Genomic DNA, 13,137 nt, shown 5'->3' with positions numbered 1-13,137 from the left:
GTACCCCTATGACTTCACATTTGCCATGCTTGTCCAACAGAGTTTAAGCTCTAGCTGTATCGCAATTTCAACGAAACAATTGCCGGATATTTTAGGCTATTGTGGATGAAAATATTTTTTGGACCAGGTATCTATGCCTTGTGAAACCTAAAACGTACAATAACCCCTGTGAAATCAAGTCCAGATACAGTTTCTTGGAAAATAAGTGCTTTTTTTTCTCTGGGTGACATCAGTGATTAGCGTTGCTGTGAAATCATGTTTACGCCGTTTAAGCAGACAGTATGAGCAAACAGAGGTGTTATGTGTTCAGTATTTTCTGTGTTGAAACAAACAGACTATCGTTGAAACAACGACACGAATCAATTGATGAAAGTTTTCAGAAAGCGCCAATACGAATAACAAAGTGCAAATAAACGGGAACCCCAAATATTTGCTCTCCCGCTGCCGTAGCTGCTGATGATGTACGAATTTAATAACGGGCAAATATTTATCTTTGGATGCGTGTTTTAACAACTAATGAAGTGCTGATATCAGAGCACTGGCTCATATCAGAACATTCTGATATCACCCAGTGTCAATGAATTCTGCTCATGTATTAGATATATTTATAGCATTTTTCATAAATAATTTTGATAAACTTACAGTTTTCAATTGAAATGTTGATGATATAGAATGTAATAAGTTGAAATTGCAAGAATACTGTGGTTAGTGGTGTTTTGGATATCTACTTAAGATATTTAATATTCAGTTTACGATACAAATTTTGAGTATCCCTCAGAATGCACACTCCGTGACGTCAGTGTACACTTGTCCCAGTGCGCCTCAGCATCATAAACAAGTTTACCATCAGAAACACACAACCGAGAGAACTGAGCTATGTTAAATAATGCATGACAGGAACTATGTTACCCGGCGTACCCTCCACGCAGTTCATCTTGTCAACAAATATTTGGGGGGGGGGGGGGGGGGTGCCCATCTCCTGTGAGAACGATTGGAACCTGAGATGGAAGAAATTTGCACCGCCGTTATCTTGGCAGCAAAGGCAGGGGAGACGATGATGTAAAATTTCGGATCACAGGATGTTTTCTCGAAATGTCACTGACTAAAATTCAAATTTTTACTGAGTGCCTCCTTGAGCGACATCAAGGGATACTGTTGGTGGCGATCATAACTATCCTATGAGGCTACAACTTTTATAATTGCTGATACTTATGCAACAGGGCGAGTTTGAACAAGAGTCACAACCCGGCGCCACATTTTATTGGAAACAAACTTCTCATTTCCTAAGTGACAATTAGTTAACTATTTCATATTTTTTCTACATAGTACTATATATAATTTATCTAATTATTTATCTGCGTTTACGAATTATACCTGTACCTTCTTTTTCTGTTTTTCTGACTTCAACATTTCCTTTTACTTTGAAACGGCCGCACCAGATTGTGTCTGCTTTGCTCCAAGACAATGACAATGCTGTCAAGGAAGTGCCCTATATATATATATATATATATATATATATATATATATATATATATATATATATGTGTGTGTGTGTGTGTGTGTGTGTGTGTGTGTGTGTGTGTGTGTGTGTGTGTGTGTGTGTGTGTGTGTGTGCTTTATTTCTAGAATGATAAAATATGCAAGATTTGAGTGATATAAATAGAGAATGCAGAAGGTGGTATAAAAGAACGCAGCTGTTATACAAATGTCATATGACAAGTTACCAGCCAAAAAATACTATAATGAAACAACATAATCTATCGCGAAACTAAACTGAAATATTACTTTCACTGCTGATAGTTGTTTATATATCATGTAAGTTACTTTAAAGGTACATATGAAGTTATTAGTATATACTAAGTACACATTTTTATGATTTTAAATTGAAATTTACGAATGTTTCTTCTTATCGTATATACTTAGCAGTCCATCTTTCTGATAACAGTATGAAACAAGGAAAATGTGAATTGAATGAAAATAGCTAATTCCTATAAATTGTAATGTGCTGATCACGAATATCACAAAGACGATTGAAAATTAGCTCTAGGTTTCATTTTACAATGTCTTATTACAGTGAGATAATTATGTACAGATTTTTATCTTAAGTTTAAAATCAAATATTATAATGGTTTGTCAAAGTCATAAAAACTAGTAACAATGGCTTATATTATTGTCCCTGAGCTTACTTGTGTGCAATACTTTGGATATAAACATTTTGATACCAAATTTAGAGATCCTTTTGTCTGCCTCCTCTTCAACTTCAGTGACTTCATTGATGCCTGTAATAATGTTTGCACATTTGTTTCCAGATTAACTACCAATTGTTCAAGTTCACTGCTACTGAAGTGAACGATGATTCCACGAGTTTGTGTTAATAGTGCTGACACATTTTGCTATGTGTGTGGGGCACAGTTGTTATTTTGGGTGCAAAATATGTGATCAGGATAATTCACAGGCTCCACATGTGAAAGCTCCACTTGTGCCAGCAACCGCAGGAATTGGACGCATGGGAAAGGAAGTTCAATGCCCTTTGCAGTGCTCATCATCTGGCGTGAGCCAGCTAACCATGTCAGTGACTGCTACTTCTGTATGGTTCCTAATATGAAGACGGGAATATCTAAGAAGTAGAAGTGGACAGTGATTTATCCTAACATTCTATCTGCCATACGTTCAGTTCTACATGGGCAAGGATTGACAATACCTGAACCACCGACAGAGTACGAGATTATTTCTGATGGGAATTCTGAATGACCTTATCCATGAACCATGAACATAAACGTACGCATGGCCACACAGCACATTGTGTGACAACGTGCTACTGAAGGTGCATGTCTTATGAACTCTTACATTGATTACAATGTTTAAAAAATCCGTTGAAAAACACATTGAGAATGGGCAGAAGGGAATACAAGGAAACGAATATGGGCAGTAAGAACATCCATGTTTGTCGAGTTACCTGTTAGTCGTTACCAACTTCAACATATAAGAATATACCATCTTACCATGATTCTTCGACTGAAATGCACCTAGCATATAGCTTTAAGTTTCTTCAGATATATGTGTGTCCTCTGTCCAAAGACTTTTCGGTTACAGGAATATGTGTACTGAAAGGATGTTTTTGCTAAAGACTGCTGAAGACTGACCTAGTAGCGGTAGTGTGATGAAAGTTAGTGCAATGAATGTTTACTGCCATATATGCAGATAACACAGCCTACCTTCAGGATGAATTATAATGTGGCGTTTTATTTTTATTGCCTGAAATTATGTATCCTCATAACATTAAATACAACAAGAAGTCAACAAAATAATCAAGACAGTTGTAAATAAAGCTATAATCATTAGCAAAGGATAAATTTTATTCATACTCAATATTAGAGTGGCTCTGAAAATGAAAATATGAAATAGATAAGCTCAGATCAACGGAGATAACAGTGCTCAAAATCAACAGAAATTGCTAATCGCAAGGTGACAATGAAAATTTCTCCTTGCATGTGAAGAAATTTGAAATAAACATTAAAAAATGCTTGTTCAACTTTAACATCATCAGCATGTTGTTGCAGGAATGTGTACAAATTGTAGGTTCATATTTGCATGCCAAAACAAGAAATTATTACATATAAACCTGTATCAATGTACCCATTACATAAGTTATAACTGACAATCAATACCAATGTTTTCAAGGTAAAATCAACATGTTGAAGTCTGTGACGTCTGTTTTTAGTAGTAATAATAATATGCAAAATAAACAGTTAGTTTAACAACGTTAGGACATTCAGTTAGCGACCAAGCTGATGTAATTATTATGTATAGCCAAGCTTAGTTTGATGGCGCATTTTCTAACAGAGGAAATTTAACCACACTTTCTTCTTGATTATCGCCATGTTGCTAATATAGGATTCGATTCCTAAGAGGTGGTGAATTAACCAACACATAAATTTTCATGTATGCCTGACCACATATATAACATTCTGAAGATGATGGAAGCAGCACATATAATGATATGATATTTCAACATTAGATGTGCTTGCACGAACTTTGCATATGAGATTTGTTTTCAACATCTACAGGATCATTCATCTATGAAACAACGAACACATCTGGTCTTGAGCCAAACCTTCATGGCAGAATTTTGAAATAAAGACAGGTATTGATGGCACAATTCTTTATGAAGCGTTACATTTTTCAAAATTTCATCCTCACACTAAAGCTGTGCAATAAAGTGCAAAACGAAATTAATGGTAGTGAATATGTATAACACAGTAGACATTGTAACCCATATACAGAATTTCCAATTACTATTGTACTTACATTGATATCAAACTTTAGTAAAAGGCTTACGAAAATGAGCACATAGATTAAATGTAATACAGCTGTCATGTCAATAGGCATAGTTCACAGTGCCATTGTCTACTAGATGGGAAGCAGTGCCAGAGTGACTGAGATGATTAAGCTATGTAAGAAGTAAATGAAGGATGGTTGGTGGTGCTAGCATTGACTATAGAAATGACCTTTACAGAGAACTATAGATTGTGGTGAACTATATATCAGAACATTGTAAACAACTAGACAAAGATAGACTTAGGCTATTTTCGTCGAGAAGAAACTCATATATTACATCATTGTTGACATAACAGATAGAGATTATTCAAATAATCAAAACAGAAGATATGTTTGCAGCCATTAAGTGATGTATTACAGTGTAAACATAAAACTGATATAGAACGAAGTTAAAATGTAATTTGTGAGGGAAGTTTACAACTACCACAAAATAAAATTTCACACAAGTAATGACAAATATTGTTATATTACATCTGTCAAACATATAGTGCGTGACATACTCCAGAATCATTCAGGTAGGTCTAGATTAGAGGCGAGATCTTGAAATAAAGCAAAAGCTAGTATTACAGCAACAAAAACTTTTTTGAAGAACTTAATAGTGTAGTATTAGACTGTAAAATGAGTTCAGCTGACATCGGTTACAAGCATCACAAGCTACAATGTTACTAGAGTATGACCAAATGTAGTGATATTACAATAATCGAACTTATAATAGATGACATGAAATACATCCATTTAGGTAAACCTAGAAGAGTGGCAACAATCTGAAATCAAATAAAAACTAATACTAAAATTTGAATTTCTATTTTTCCTTTCATTTCTGGCTATCCTATTTTGTAATAAAAAGCGAATAATATTGGGCTACATAACAAGCAGATGCATGTGTTGATGTTGAAGATGTAGAGATAGGATCAACACTTATCAAAATTGATGCATAGTCTGTCATAATGCTGAAACAGTGATCAACTATTTCGGAATTAATGGTTTCCGTTTGGACAAGCAGGTATACGTAATGTAATGCGAATGTATAAATGCAGAATTATGTTGAACGAAAATCAGCTTTTTGAAAAGGTAGGGAAACCCAAGCGTCGATTTTTCGTAATACAGATGTAATGTAATTAGATTCAAGACTACAAGTTAAATTTACCCAGCTCTCTTCATCAGGTGCCACGAGTTTCGTTGTTACATGTACTCACTACCTGGAATCCGAGCAGAATGTTAAATGTTGTTGCTCTCCAGCCACTATTTGTAGCTGAGTTCGATTCCCAAGGCCCACTGTATTCTTTAATGCTGTCTTGATATTCAGAACTCGCATTGATATCCTCTGATACACAAATGTTCTCAGCGTTTTCCAGCTCTGGTTGGTGCGATGGAGGGGAAAATTTTATTAAACTGACTGCCAGACTCCAAACATAATTCAGACTGAAAGCGCCATTCCTCTCATTTATGTTCTCTGACTATATCTATAGGCTACTTAATTATGCTGCATCAGGCACTTGGCGTTTGAATCGCGATACTCATATCATTGTATTTAAGTCCAGATTGCATTAGAGGCAGCGCTCGGCGGCAGCTGATTTGCTTGGTTGTTTTAGTCAGGTATGTCGCTGATTTTCCTTGTATCTCTCTTCATTGTCCTGATAATCTGTCAAGTTTAAGACACACCATAAATTGAATGTATTTTTAGGTTCCAGCTCACTAACTCGCTCACTAACTGACTACTGCATTTTCTAATTATCTCCACCGATTTTTTGAATTCAGTCTATTTAAATCATTCCCCACAGATTTTTGAGCTTTAGCTCAAAACCACATTTTTTAAAATAATTTTAGCAATTTACCTCATTTTTTCTTTCACCAACCGATTTCTGAGTTTTTTATTTCATATAAAAAGTAAATGTAACAAAATTAATTTAATCACTCATTTCCCTATGTGAAGCTAAGATATTAAACTTAATATAATTTTTTATAAAGGTGAATGTAAGAAAATAAATAAAATAAATTGGTTAACGAAGTAAATTATTCACTAGCTTTTACTTTCCGAAAGTACGTCGAACAGAAATGTAAACAAGAAGTTAACGCTTCTGTAACTTTTTCTAGTTTTTTATTCATTTACATAATTAAAAATTTTCGATAAGTATTCAACACTGTGCACCGTATGTAAGATCCTGCTTACAATACATAACTGTGTAAGCAAGTGTATCATTCGGAACTTTATTGTTAAAAGTTGCGCATAGTTTCATAGTCGTTTTCTGTGTACTTACAACATTCTTTCTATGAGTCATATTGATTACATAAATCGGGTAATTCGTTATGAAACTAAATGGGCTAATGTCAGTATCTGATTTTATTAGAGTAATTCGTTTAAAATCGATAAAGGCATCGTGAGCTTTGAGAAAATTATTTGGTGGATTAATATTCCACATTTCCTGTTGAAAAATTTCATTTCGACCAATTTTGAGGAATATGCTGTGACGTTTAACGTATTCGAGTAACAAAGAGTCAACTAGCTGATTATTTTTTCGATTTGTCTGGAATTTTGCAAAAATGAAGTAAGGCATGTCGACTTCTACCGAGTTATAGTAGTTTGTGACATGCAGTTCGAAATTTTTCTTTCCACTCAATTAAACAACTTCTTCAGTTTGAAGTTCATAAAAAGAGATAGGAATTTTCGGATATTTCAGAATATTTTCTCGTGGTTCAAACACGTAATTTGGGTTGTATTTAACAATTGGTTTCCATCGATTGTATGACGATTGTTCCTTCTTTTGGAAGAGTGTGTTTTATTTCAATTCCACCAACATTTCTGTCAGCCCATCGCAGAATTGCGTCTCCAGAAGTTGAGCTACGTCTAAAAATTTCAGTTAGATCTCCTTCCCACATAATTTCTTTGTAATCTTTAAAAAATTCGTCAAGCATTGACAAGCGATAAAGGACTTAATTTCACTTACCCTTTACATTTCCAATGTTAAGAATATTTCCTTGTTATTTTGTTAGTAAGAGACAAAGTCAGATGCAGTAAAACTGATGAGCAAAGAAAAGGATGTTCAATACTAGATTAAATATTATTCCCTTTCCTTATCGTTCTGAAGTCAGACAATTATGATACATAATTATCGATTTACCACGTGTTTGGTTCCCCATCATACGCTGGATAATCTGTTCCATCAGTTCCAAAAATACTGAAATGCACATATAATTGTGCATGATTTGGATGAAGCCACCGACCTCCAATATTTATTTCAATCTCTGTACCTTTGTTGGGAACATTTAAATTATTTTTAGTTTTCTCATTCACAGGGAATGAGCAAAACTTATGACTCTCAATTTTATTCAATATTTATTAAGGAAAATATTTATTAAGACATTTCTAAAACAACTGTCACTGTAGGACGATTAAGGTCAATTAATTATCGTTTTCATCAGTTACAGTAATTTATAAGTCTTGAATAGGGTCAAAAATTAGAATTAGGGGATAATGTGGTTCATCAATGATGGGTCCACCATATCCTACATTAGGCTTGAATGAGGCAATAATATTAGTTTCTCTGTGAAAACGATCAGTATGCTTCACAAACATTGCATCAGGAAGATTGAAACTTATATTGATCAGTTCAAATGGAATAATTTTAGTAACATCGTTTTTGTTTAGTCTCAACAACTTGATTACTAAAACCAAGCAACCTTCCAATACTATCTCCTACATCGATATACAAATTTATGTCACTTTCGATAACAATTCTGTTTAAAAATTTATCTACTTTATTGTGAATATTGGGCTTTTTCGAATGTATAAGTTTATTAAAATTTTCAAAAGTGTACTGCCCTACTGGAATTTCTATCGTTTCTCCACCAGTACATAATTTATTATTTCTTGAAGTAACATTGGGAGTTGAAAAGGTTGTATAAAAACCAAGCAGTGCAACATTAGTACAGCTATCTCATATGAGTACAGTTAATCTTTTTTTGAAAACTGATGACTTACCACTCAATTGAAACATTCATCCCATTGACTCTTAAAAAAATGTTTTAATAAATGAGCAAAACAGCTTGGGAGCCAAAAATAAGACATCCAAACAAGAAGTCATAAAACAAACATGGTAACTTTTCCCAAATTCTATTCAATGTGCTGTAATAGGACCAAGTGGCTGTGGAAAGACGGCATTATCAATCGACAGCTATATTCTACCTCCTGGTTGTTTGAACTGTAATAAAATTAATCATTTTTATGTGTATCCAGAAAGGATTAGATCAATGAAAATATCTAGAATTTATAAAAAGACGTGAAAAAATTAGAGATTAATTTAATGAAAATACTGTAAGTTTTATTGACAATAACGAAGAAACCATTCCATTAGATGAATGTGAAGAAAATTCAGTTGTTGTATTTCATGACTTCATTATCGAAAACCACAGTATTGTTAGAGATTATTTTACTAGAGGTAGACACAAAGGAATAGATCGTTTTTTCTTAGCACAAATGTACTCAAAAATAAAGAAACAGTCAGAGATAACCTAATTTTTTTAAATATCTTTATGCAAGATGATACAAATTTAGATGGAAAGACATATGAAGGAACCAATGGAGTTATGAGTCTTTTAACTGAAAAAAATTACTATGAATGATATGAATGGAGCATTGTATTCTGATAATAATCCCAATACAATAAAATTAAGTAGAGGTAGTAAATATAAGTACCCAACAATACCAATTGTTTCTTCAGATTTTAGCTTACTTGAGACTACTGAGAAGAAAGTTAAGCATTTAATGAAAAGGTATACAGAAAAACTACTTCAATATGTTTGGATGAATGATGTTCGACAATTAATAGATTAGCAGTAATCCATGGTGAAGAGCCAGTGGGGAATAAAAATTTGCACAATGAAAAGTAAGCATAGCACAGATGTTAACATATAAATTTAGTGATTTCATGATCGACAATCCAAAAGAAATTCCATATCCGAAAATATTTTTGAGTAGTTTACCACACACGATCTGGAAAAAGGATAAATATGGGAAGGGAATAGTAAATACTCTGATCAACAAATTACCATTCGAAATGCATCTTCCAGGCTACTCATACTATGGTCCAGGAACCAGGTTGGATGAGCGACTAGCGTGTGGTGATCCAGGAATTAATCCACTACACAAGGCTTGTAAAAAACATGGTATTGGTTATCATGATCATAAACACTTAGAATCTAGACACCAGGCTGATAAAGAACTTTAGTTAGCTGCAAAAGAAAGAATGCATGCAAGTGTTGCTTCATTAGGAGAAAAATATGCAGCAACAGCAGTTAGAGGAATAATGTATGGAAAACGAAAATTAGGAATCAGTTTAGGTGCAGATGAAAATGATTGGTGTTTATAGCTTTACAGTCGATTATACTTCGCTAGCTAGTGGCAAGACTAAACCAAAATCAATTAAATTAAAGTTGAATAATGAAAAATTAAATGCGATTGAACCATTTTTTACAAATGTTCAAAAGAGAAATAAAGGAAAGAAAGTTGGTGGAAATTTACTTGTTACATTAGCTATTCCTATTGTGAAAAAAATTATTGAATATCTAACAAAAAAGAAGGAAGGAAAAGGACAGCAGTCTAAACAAGAAAAAAACTGACAAACAATTAGAAGAACAGAAGAGACATGGTCAAGCAATGGAGAAGAAAGTTAGTGTTAGACTAAAGAAGCAAAAAAAAAATTTCAAATAGCTGATAGAAAAATTTAACTGTCTTTTATCTAATTTTGACATAGAAAAACTTGCTAAACAATTAAAAATTAAACAATTTCGTGGTGTATGCATGATTGATTAATTACCAGAACACAGACCTAAGACTGCTCCAGCTGTCACTAGTCATCCAACGGAATATGAATGTGGAATAGTTAATTTAGATTCATCTGATGATGTTGGTACTCATTGGATTTGTTACTATGAAATTAATGAAGAAAAATTGGTTTTTGATTCATTTGGTGGTAATATACAGAAAGAACTAGTTAACTATTTGGTTAAAAGTGAACTGTACTACAATACTGAGAGAATACAAAATTCTGATGAACTAATATGTGGCAATTTGTGTCTGTTTGCTTTGAAACTCTAATTCCAATTTTAATGCTAATTTAGATTTAATAAATGGACGTTTTTGGAAATACAATAGGTCTAACTAAACAAACTGCAGGGCTTAGCACCCCTGCATTGAATCTAGAAAAAATCAAAACTGAAATTGATCCAAGAAGAGAAATATGATTAACCAATTTCAATCATCAATAGATCCGGAAATAGCTAACGGCATTAAACAATTTCAGAAAGAACATAATGCTATTTTTAAATTAACTAGAGGTTACATTGGTTTTAAAGGTAGAAGACTTGAGAATGTAAATGATCCACTTGATGTAACGGATTCAGTGAACAAACATCATTTCGATAATGAGTTATCAAATGCTGTCACAAAACCAGAATACACAAACACTCTAACACAGTTTCATAACTATGTCACAACTACATAGTTAATGAAAAAATTTTTCAGATTCATCAAGATAACCAGAACACTTTAAAGAAAAGTAGAAAAAGTTTTTCGAATTAGTTCTCAAAACAGATTAAGCCCCATTTTTGGATGATTTTAAAAATAAAGTGTATGATAAACAAATAATTGAATTTAGTTTTATGAATGAGGGTGAGCAAAAGATGCACAATTTTGAGTATGATTTTAGGATCTACAGAATTATTTTTGTTAGTAAGAATATAAATAGAGACTTGAAATTCGATCACTTTGACATCATGTAAGTTTGGATGATAGGCTATACCAAATAAATAATAATAATCAATCCATAATTGTACACAAATCAAATTTTATAACTGTAAGATTGAAAGATTCTGTTAAAACTTGAAAAGTCCCCTTAGAAAAATTAATGAATTACTGTGCTGATAAACCTCTTACATTCTTTGATTTTCAAACAGCCGAGCAAAACTGAACGTACTCAGACATTACTCTCTTTACTTATTCTGATCAACACTAAACTGACACACAATATTTATAGTGCAAGGCAATCTGACTTTCAAACAATCCCTACAAAAGAATGGCCTTGTCTAACAATAACCTATACCTTTCACAAATCACTTACCTCACAAATATCTTCGTTACTCGAACTACTGCAATACAGCGAGTGCCACTACTGCCAGCTATATAAAAGATTCAAACTATTGAAAGCACTAACTACTAATAGGCTTAGTTTAGCAAATGAAAGATTTTGATAAAGAACAAACAATGTATTTATCTTAATAGTGCTCAAAAGTCATAATATATACAGCAGTTCATGACATCAATTCTTACAAATATACTGTTTCTGATGGACACACGTCCAGATCATCCGCTCTCAAAAATCCGCCATCTCACTTCCCCATATCCACGACTGCTGGCAGCTCACTTCCAACTGCGCAACGCTACATGCTGTTCACATCAGCTGCCCAACACTACAATGGCCAACAACAATGCAAACCAGTCACAGACTGCACACAGCACACCCAGTGATTTTCATACAGACCGCTACGTGGTGTTACCAATAAAAAAACCTAAACAGCCTACTTACATAGCCCCCATACTCCCCACAAAAAATTTTAGATATTGTTTTGGACAGTGGCAAATAATGGTTTGATAAAATTTTTCATAATTACAATAACGAAGATATCAAATGCACACACCTACTGAACAATGTTAGTCAAAAGCTAAAATTTTCTTACAGTCCATAAAGACAGTCCTGATCATTCGTCACAGTAAAATTGCAGTGTTTTTTTTTTATCAAAGTCTGGGCAGTAAAAGAGAATGCACATGGAAGTAGTGGATTTCCATGCAGTCTTGAAGAAGTAGTGTTGTCCTTCCAATGGAAAGACAGTGCTGACTCTTGACATGCAGACAGGTAATGGGCCACAACAGAGCAAACCCAGAGCAGAATCAGTCGAAGTTTTGAAGAATATTGGTAGGTAGGTCATCACACAGCAGACCCACTGTAGTCCCGGTAGACAGTATGGTATTTTTGGGCGACCAGAGGTGCGACCCACTGCAGTCCTTGTAGAAGTAAGGGTATTGGTGAAAGGTGTAGACCCACTGTAGTCCATGTAGAGATGGCTAGCAGCCATCCATTGCGACTGTGCAGGTGCACAATCACCATAGAAGAGTCTTGTGGACAATATAGCAAGTCCATGAACCACCACTTGTGCACTCACAAAATTTTTTTTTGAAATGTCCTTAGAACCAGCAATGCTGTTATCCAGTCCCTTGCTGAATTATTAACACACATGCAAACACTATCAGTCCCTACTTCTCACATATTGTCCATATACTATCACGAACAGAAATGTGTGCAGTGAAATGTAACTTACAAGTTACTTAATTTGATGAACTGGCGTCAATTACAATTTTATAACATAAGAATACAATAACAAAGATACAAAATGCATCATTAAACAACATAACAATACAGATAACATTTGTAGTAATAGGGGCTTTACAAAAGAATTGAAATAAACATATACATCAGTGTTACAGGAATTATGACGTAAGTAAATACATAAAAGATCAGAACAACTTTTGAAACATCAACTTCACTCATTAAACAAAACAGAATAAATAATGTCTAACATCTTTACAATGTAAATAACATGTTATCAGAAAAATTCAACAACGTAACTCTCATCAGATAAACACATAAAGACAGGAAGAACACAAATACCCAAGGGTACACAAACACATAGTGGGATAACACAAGGAAAGGACAGGGTTTGTTTTACTGCAGTATTTTGCAAACAAAA

The sequence above is a fragment of the Schistocerca serialis genome, chromosome 4 (assembly GCF_023864345.2).
Source record: "Schistocerca serialis cubense isolate TAMUIC-IGC-003099 chromosome 4, iqSchSeri2.2, whole genome shotgun sequence".
In the NCBI taxonomy this organism is placed as follows: domain Eukaryota; kingdom Metazoa; phylum Arthropoda; class Insecta; order Orthoptera; family Acrididae; genus Schistocerca; species Schistocerca serialis.
Note: the sequence above shows the minus strand (reverse complement) of the source record.